Source organism: Puma concolor, chromosome C1, assembly GCF_028749965.1.
Source record: "Puma concolor isolate L17-30 chromosome C1, mPumCon1.1.hap2, whole genome shotgun sequence".
Taxonomy (NCBI): domain Eukaryota; kingdom Metazoa; phylum Chordata; class Mammalia; order Carnivora; family Felidae; genus Puma; species Puma concolor.
The window spans coordinates 75,254,547-75,263,948 of record NC_141674.1 but is presented as its reverse complement, the minus strand read 5'-3'; positions in this window follow the sequence as shown (position 1 = coordinate 75,263,948).

The following is a 9,402-nucleotide window of genomic DNA, read 5'->3' as shown; positions in this document are numbered from 1 at the left end:
GAAGTGGAGATTTAAATCAAATTGTTAACCTCTCAAAGTTTAACCACCCACAGGTGATGATGGCACTTTAAAAAAATTACATAAAGATGCCCGATTCTTGGTAATAATTATAACGATACCGCATGTGTTCTTCTCAAATTTTCTGTCCTTGAGCCTTTGCCTTAAAACACTACTCACATTTTTCGTGTGCGGCTGTTTGGAAATAGAGTTCTTTTTTTGGTGTTATTGTGGAATGAAGTAATTACCTACTTAACTTTTGGATGTTCAGTTAGTTTGATTCGAAAACATTCACCAAATAATTTCCCTGTAGATTTCAACTAGTGGAAGACTTATCTGCATTAGCCTTGCAGATGGGGTGCCCAAACTATATTGATTATCAGACTGTAAGGAATTATCTACAGCACAAAGGCCAAACCAAAACAGATAAGTGGCTTGTCATACACACATTTATGAGCCGATGGAATGACAGTCCTCATTTGAAAGCAAACAGTATAAATTTGGCCCATACCACAGTGGGTGTGAAAATTGCAAGGTAAAATAAAACAGATGAGACCATTTAAGTTTGAAATGGAAGAACAGATCACTGGCAACAGCTATTTACTTTCACAGTCACTAAAATAGGGTGTTTTGTTGTGAAAACTATCAATACAGGGTGATGGATACCCTGCTTAAAGTGCCAATATGATGCCATTCTGAACTGCAAAACGATTTCATTACAAGTGTATGGGGAACCTTTAAACATGACATTACGATGCGACTATAATGTAAGATAACAATGGAAAAACAATTTCAGAGTAAGTGTAAGGAGACTATAACCATGCAGTTAGAAGGCCACTGGAATGTGAGATTATAATAGCTCAACATTAAAATGGTGAAAAGGATATGGTCAATTGCTTTTTTTCTTAAACTGGGAATAACCTAGACAACATTTATACTCATGAATAGTATAGTCGTGGGACTATATTTTAGGGAGGAGGAAAACCTGTCACCACTACAACCAGTTCTCATCCCATTCAAAAGTGTATCCCCATCTTATTTCCCTTTCTTGAAGTTAAGACAGTTTTTTCTGACCTTATCATTCTCCTTCAACCATACCACCTTGAGGCTCTGTTGCAAGTTCATAAACATTTTCTTTCTTACTCACATGTAGCCCTATGACTTGGCCTATTAGCCACGTATGGGGTATGATTTGTGTTCACCTAGGCTGGTTTTCTATTGTACACCTTTCCTGTCTGGCCTCTGGTTATCACTGGACCTGAGTGGAAATCTTACCATCAGAAATGCATTCCCTCAGGTCTAAAAGGAATTTTCATTTTCAAGAGCATCTAATGAATGAAAGTTGAAGAAACACTTAATGAATTTCTAAAATTTAAGAACCTGTTTGAGGGGGGTTAACTTGAATAATCTGAGAAGCACAGACTCTGTCATCCGATAGACGTGAGTTCATGTCCCAGCTATTACACTGAGTTGTGTGTGAACCTGAAGACTTTTCCTAGGTCTTGATTTCCTCATCTGTAAAATGGAGCTAACAACAGCACTTAATTCCTAGAGTAACTATAGAGTGAAATATACACTTTGTGTGAAACATTTTGCATGGTACCTTCCCAATAAGAGGGATTCTGGAAATACTCTTTCCATGTAGATATAGAGAAAGATAAAAGAATGGTTTGGGATCTTGGAGAGTGAAGCCAAGGAGAGAGACTGGGACTTAGTGACAGTGTAAGGGAGAGTATTTCCCCCTGATTTCATTTACAATTTCTCTTTGAGCCCCTCTAGTTCAGTTCTGATGGAACAGTCTCTTAGTCTTGATTATCTAAGGCATGCTGGAGTTTTTATATCTTTTCCTGCTATTCTGCACCTTTAGGTTGTAGTTTTTATCCATAATTATACCTCACTTAGTACTGCTTTCTCTAGGATAGTGGAAAATTCTGTCCCTGAGAGATAACGGTGGCCACTGACTATGCTGTGTGTCACTGGGCCTCTTTCCTTTAAGCTTCTGGTTGGCCTGGTGCTACCTTAAATAAAGTTAACTTGTCTTGGATCACAACCTGGAGTTGACATTTATTAACTGCTATTATACAAAAGTATGTAACCAGAAAATTTGGTATGCCCTGGAACCAGTTTTAAATCTGTTCATCAATATCATACCTAAAGGACCGATTCACTAATAAGATCAAACATGATTTGATGAGCATAGAATAAAACCTTTTTTCCTCAGAGTTTTTTTCTGTTAAGAGTCTTGATTTTAACTGTGGTATTATTTTTGTCTAAAGCCCTCATGACATTAACAAAACATTCTCATGAAAGAGTTACTTGGCTCTAAAAATATATTCTTGGATTACTCAGGTTTAATGGCTTCATTTAGTGTACCCTTGGCTTATTTCCTTAAAGGTACTGCTATAGGGATGAGCCGTCAGAGGAAACAACACACTAATCTTGAACTCCTTGAGAGCAGGGCCCATAATACACATACAGTTATGGTCCTAGACCTTAGCAGTGCCAGACATTGAAGGTGATTGAGAAATGAGTTTTGGATAAATTTTATGAAGACTGTAAACCAAACCAGATTATTCAAAGCAGTATAATCTGGGGTGATCTGGAATGCAGTGCAACTGCTTTGTACTCAGCCCTTAATGAGCACCAACTATGTGAAAGAAAGAAATGAAGGTTAGCATTAAGGACATAACATGGAATTGAGATTGGACAAGAACCTTATTTCTTATGTGTCTAATGTGTGTAAGACCTTCACATGCTTCATTGCTTCATTGTTCATTCAATCTTTAAAACAACTCTTAGATATAAGTATTGCTATCCATAATGCTAAGAGAGGCTGTGAGACTTGTCTGAAGTCACATACACGTAAGTGCTAGGTTTTGAACATACCTGTTTGGTTACAAATCCTTTGCTATTTCTGCTCTGTCGTGTTGCTGCTCCTGTGTGAATTTAATTACAGTCTAACAGAAGAGAAGAGACAAGAACATAAAAGACTGATGGCAAAGTAGTCTGTGATAAATATCATTTGAGCAGAATGAAACACACCAAAGGGTCTGAATGAGGAAAAGATCACTTCTGCCTGAGGTTCAGTCCTCATCATGCCTTTTTTTCTCTTTTTTCTTCCATCTGCTTTATTGGGGATGCTGTTTTCCCCAACTGGTATGCCCTCTTTTTCTACAAGCAATGGTCAACACAGACTTTACAACCTGCTTAAATCAATAATTGTTGCATACTAAAAAACACTAGTCCTTAGGCCACTTGCTGTATTCCAGATCTCTTCTCCTTTTCTCCCAGCCTGGATGATCCTCTTTCTCTTTCCAGTGAGAGTTGAAGGTATACTTACTCTTTCGGGTCCAAATCAAATTCACTTTCTGGAAACTCTTCTCCCATCACAGTTAGTACTACCTTCTCTCTTTTTCTGCCAGCACATTGGTCATATATCTACTTGTTACCTACTGTCTAGCAACGTGGAGTATCCTGATGGCAGATCAAGCTGTGTTTTCCTTTGGGATTTGGACATCTCTGAGCATATCTGCCATACTAGCAAAGTGGACTTGTTGGTAGTCCACTCACCTGAGGAATGGAGAAGTCTCTTTGGGTGGCAGGGATAAGGTTGGGAAAACAGAGAATCAGAAACACATACTTTGTCCAAAACATATCACCTTTGTGGTAGGAGGATGGGTTTCCTTGATGATTCCAGACTTCCTTGTGCTCCCATCCAGTTGTGCCTGAGTCAGAAGGTGGTGGGACATGGAAGAGGCTGTAACTAAAACATCTGAGACTGTTTTCATACAAACTATCTGTGAGATGTTTGGGACAAGAAAGTAGCCTCGCTAGAAAGTGACATACAGAGTAACACTGTATGCATATGGTACTAATCTTTCGGCGTTATACAGCAAGTGCATCAGAACTGTGGAGACCACAGTCTGGCTTGAGTTCATCACGGGCTTTAGCAGAGAATATTTGTCCGTGAAGTCTGTAGATTTCTGGGCAAAATGTTAAGCTGTATGGCAAGAGGACCACAATTCCATGTGCACGTGATATTTTGTTGATGGGCAAACTGGTATGTCTCCCAAATGGATGCATTACGTCCCTTCAAATATGTGTAGAAACTATTTCAATGGATGAATACAAGTTTATTGAAAGAATTGCTACATTCATAGCAACTTGTGTCAGTATATACTTTTTCACCTAACATATAAAATATACCTATTTTTGAATAAATGTAAGTGAATATGAAGCTTTTCAGTGTTAGAAAGACATTTCCATACTCACGAATGCTGTGAATGGTGAGGGGTGGAGTTAGTGACACCTGGTGGTGGCAGTTCCTACTAGATGACTTGACTCCATGAAGACTGGTCCTGGCCCTTCTTTACTATTAAACACATAGATATTGGTGCATGGCATTTAGTAAGTCAATACTGACTGAATGAATAAGGGAATGAATGAGTAAAGTTGGGATGACAAATGTCTACCTTTCTACTTCTGAATTCTGACATGTTACATAGAACTCCAGGTTTAGGTTCCCTGAAAATAAGAAAAAATAAAAAGAAAGAAGCTTTCAGTTTTCAGTCAGTTGGTACATAAATATTATGCTAATTAATGTGATGCAGTCATGTGATCTAGTCATACGGATCAGCCCATGTATGATCTTATTCCCATCCAAGGATTCAGTTGAGATGGGAATAATAATTTAATGTAGTGCACCTCATTTGTGACTGTCACAATAAAACCTTGACGTATGTTAGTTGTAAGAAAAAGATCCATGTCATTTGAATTTTCCTTCACTAATTTTAAAATATGAATTATAAAGGCTTTTGACTAAAAATGGAAATACTCTTTATTGAATTCTTCAAAGGGAATAAAACATGTACTCAGGATAATTTTAATTAAAATATTTTCTATGAAGAGGTGTCAGATTTGGCTGTGACGTGAGCCAGGTCTCCTAATCAGCTTTCGTACATGGGCCAGAGATTTTACTCCAAACTCTATGAGTAAAACCAGTACAGGCAATTCCTAAGTTTCTCTTTTCCCTTACCTCTGGGACTGTCAACTCTTAGAAAATCTGAGTAGGTCCTAATTTATAAACTTTCAATTTATGCTCATGCTATCGAAACATCATGGGAGAGATAATAAGAGGAAGCAGAATCATGAAAATCAGAGAATCCCAAATGGTTCAAGTGGAAAAGAAGTTTAGAGATTATCATAGTCCATCCTGTCCACCTTACAGATATAGTCCTAAATACGAAGTGACTGGTACAAGGTCACATATCCAGTTAGTTCTAGAGTTAGATCATCAAGATTATTCTTGCCTCAAAACCTCTACTTGGCAGTGGTCTCCATTAAAAAAAAAACAAAACAACCCCCCACAATGTATCCAGGTTTTAGCTCCAATGTCACCTCTTCTAATGTTCGATAAACCTAATGACTTCCTATAAACATATTTTCCATTTGCCCTTCTAGAGCATCTTTGCACCTGCTCCAGTGAGTCGACCTTTAAGGACAATATCAGTAGGTTCCATTGCCCCCTGACTTCTGGGTTGGGTTTGGCCAATGGGAGACTTGGCATGGTGTTGGTAGGCAGGAGGAAATTGAGGTCAGTGCATTTATTATCATGGTGGCCTGGCAATATGACTATAAGCCATTGGTGGCTGTGTTCACTACTAAAAGCCACAGTTCCTATTGGGAGACCCTCCTTCAGTTATAGCTTTCTCTTTGGGTTCTGGTAACTGCTCCATTCCTTTGTCCATTCAGGCCTAGGCTTAGTATTGGCTCCCACTTTTTATTAGTCCCAAGGTACTTCACTGTTCCTTATTGGCTTATCTTATACTCCCCACACCATTTAAACAGTACCTTTATTAAACTCTCTTCAGTTTCCCCATTGAGTATAAAATTGATTTCCTGCTTGAGCCCTGATTACTATACCCCTCCTCTGTTGGCTTATTTTTTCCCCTCATAGCACAAATGACAAGCTACCTTCAACTTATTGTTTGTTTGTTTGTTTTGTTTGTTTGTTTAATTTCTTTATAATCTGGCCTTCTTAATCAGAATGTGTTTCCATGGCTTGGCACAGTGTCTGACACATAGAAGGTACTTGATAAATGTTTGTTGAATGAATAGATCCAGGTGTACAAAACTTCTAGCTCAAATTTTTTCTCTTTCTTTCTTTCTTTCTTTCTTTCTTTCTTTCTTTCTTTCTTTTAATGTTTATTTAATTTTTTTTTTTAAATTTTTTTTTTCAACGTTTATTTATTTTTGGGACAGAGAGAGACAGAGCATGAACGGGGGAGGGGCAGAGAGAGAGGGAGACACAGAATCGGAAACAGGCTCCAGGCTCTGAGCCATCAGCCCAGAGCCTGACGCGGGGCTCGAACTCACGGACCGCAAGATCGTGACCTGGCTGAAGTCGGACGCTTAACCGACTGCGCCACCCAGGCGCCCCTAATGTTTATTTAATTTTGAGAGAGACAGACAGAGTGTGAGTGTGGGAGGGAGAGAAAGAGAGGGAGATACAGAATCTGAAACAGGCTCCAGACTCCCAGCTGTCAGCAAAGAGCCTGACATGGGGCTCCAACCCATGAACGGTAAGATCATGGCCTGAGCTGAAGTTGAATGCTTACTGACTGAGCCACTCAGGTGCCCCTCAAAAATCTTTCTACACATTATAATGAGAATAACCCTATAGAACTTTTAGGCATGAATCTACTTAAAGGGGAATTTTAATTCATTTCAGCTACAATAGAAATTAACTAGGTTTTTGTGGCTGGTGACTACTATTTAATATATAGCTTCTATGGTAAAGTGTACTTTAGATCAATCCATTATTTTCCATTATACTGTAATTTCATCAAAGCAGGGACCAGGTGGATCTTGCCCATGGTTTATGCCCAAAGCTTTGGACGCTGCCTGGTACAGTGGTAAATTTTACTTGGTGCGAAATACCAAGCTGAACACTGGTGACCTGGAGATACATAAAGTGTAGTGCTACCCTGAGGGACCCATAGTCTTACTGAAGAGACTAACATATGAACAAAATCACAGGTGATGTAATGAGAAAGTGTTTCAGGGTCACAGAGAGAGGAAAAAGGCCAGTGAACTCTTGGCAGATGATCTGGTGGAGGGGGAAGGAGACTTTCTATGATTTTTCCTTTTCTGAAACTACTTATTCAGTAGCATTAATTCAAAACTACAGGTTCTAAAGTGATATTTTGCAACCCAATCCAATCAGGAGCTGGATATTTCATATAAATATGAAGCTTTCCTGCTTCTTGCTGCTGGTTTTATATTTTCCTTCTTTTATCCTTTTATTTTCTTCAGAGAAAAAGTGAAAGAAGTAAAGATCATCTTTGAATATGGATTTCCTGAGTGTTGGCCATGTTCAAAAGATGATAAAATCTTGTTTTTCAAGAGTACTCTTTTAGAGCATCGGGAAACTTATCTGACATTGACTGTAGGGGGAAAAAAATGAACAACAACAAAAAAAAGGAAATAAAGAAAAACTTGTTATATTCCCCACCAGAGGGAGACAATTTTTTTCCTTTTGCGTTTCAAAACCTAAATTCTGATTAACACAGATTTGAAGAGTACAATACAAGGTTTACTAGGGCTGATTAATACCCAGGGGAAAAAACAAACTTACAATCTAATTTGTTTACTTTTGTCTTTTAATATCAAATTATTTTCGAGATCTAAGTTCTGTTCTGCCAGCACAGTAAATGCTACTTAAGATGCATGGAACTTTAAGAGCTACTTGTTATTTCAATGTCGACTTTATCTCTAATTATATTAGTATGGATTCAGATAGGACACTGATAATATAACAACATGGAATAATTTAGCATAATTATTTCCTGTATTAAGACGTTTAGAAATCAACCCTAAACTAATAGAGACGGGGCATGGTGGCGGTGGAGGAGGACGAACTTGTAGCAATGTCTCTTTCTGTTGGCAAGACTATAGATGACGTAATAAGCTGAAGTCGACTCGTCAGTTTTCAATATGCTGCGACTCTTTCAAACTTTTTCAAAAGAAATTGACTCACAGTAGTTGCTAATTTAGGAGAAACAATACATGAGCAGCCACTGCTATCTATGGCATATCTGTGCTTAGGATAATTAAACATTTTGTTGAAAATGTAGAAAATCATGCAAGACCTACTGTACTCTTAAAAGGTCCAATTTCATGCCCAATTTAATAGAGAGAGTGTGAGATCTACATGTCCAGTGTAATTACTTGGACATTTCATTCTTCTCTGTGGTTCTTTTTGGAAACCAGTTCAGTTCTGACCTTGTGTAAGTGTTTTTTAAATGGCTCTGAAACATTTTACAAATCCAATTAGTGCACAGTCAGATCTTCTCAGCTCACCTCATTTGACACAGAGTACTGCCAAAGTAGCCTTACTGCTTATTGTGATCCTTATTTATTTCCTTTCTTTGTCGTTTTTTAGAAATGTGCAGCTAGACTGTGAAATAGTTCTCAGAAGCTCACATTTAAATGTGGGATGATATGGAGGCGTTAGGCAAAATATTTGTCTGGGTAGGAACATGAGTTTCTCATCATAATTCAGTGAAGGTAAATGGATGCTTTGGAAAAGCACAGAGTGTCACTTAAGTTTCGCTTGCCTCAGGTATCATTTAATCAGCAAGCACAGTTAATAATTCTGCTTTTCTATTTGTCAAGATCTCAATATTTTTTCAATATGAGGTCTGCTCCAGTGTACTTTACATGACACTTTATAATTAGTGGTACTTGAGAATTTGGCAGTTTTAAAAATTCATACAACATTCTTAGTTACAATTTATAAATGATTTTAAAGTATAATTAACATTCATCTTTACAAGTTATATGCAAACAAATATGCAAATTCAGAAATAAATATGCAAACATATAAAATGTTTTTGAATTAAGTAGTCCTTAACATTTTTAATGAAATCAATATTTTATTCATATTTTGCACACAATTTTGAGTACTTACTGATTTGAGGGGGTCTACGGCATATAGGCTTTTGCATATTGCAACCTCTAACTACCAGCAACAGGAGGAAATGAGAATGAATTCATTTTTGTGGTTAAAATATGAAAGGATGATTTAGCAGACAAACCTAATAGGTGCTGTTGACTGGATTACTGATGCAACTAAAATGGTCTTTCTGCTCCTTGAACTCGTAACCTTACAAGGAACCTCTCCTTTTTTAGATGACACAAAACCTGTTGGGATCTCAAGAAGATAAAGTTGAGGACATCAACAAAGTGCCCATTTAACTTCTTGGGTTGGTGATTAATAGAGGCTAATAAACTGACTTGTTCCCCATGGATTTTTGATGTATTAAAGCCTGAAAGGAGAAGAATGGAGGGGGCAGTATGAGATGAACAAAGGATTATTGGAAAATGCACTTTCAATGGAGAAGT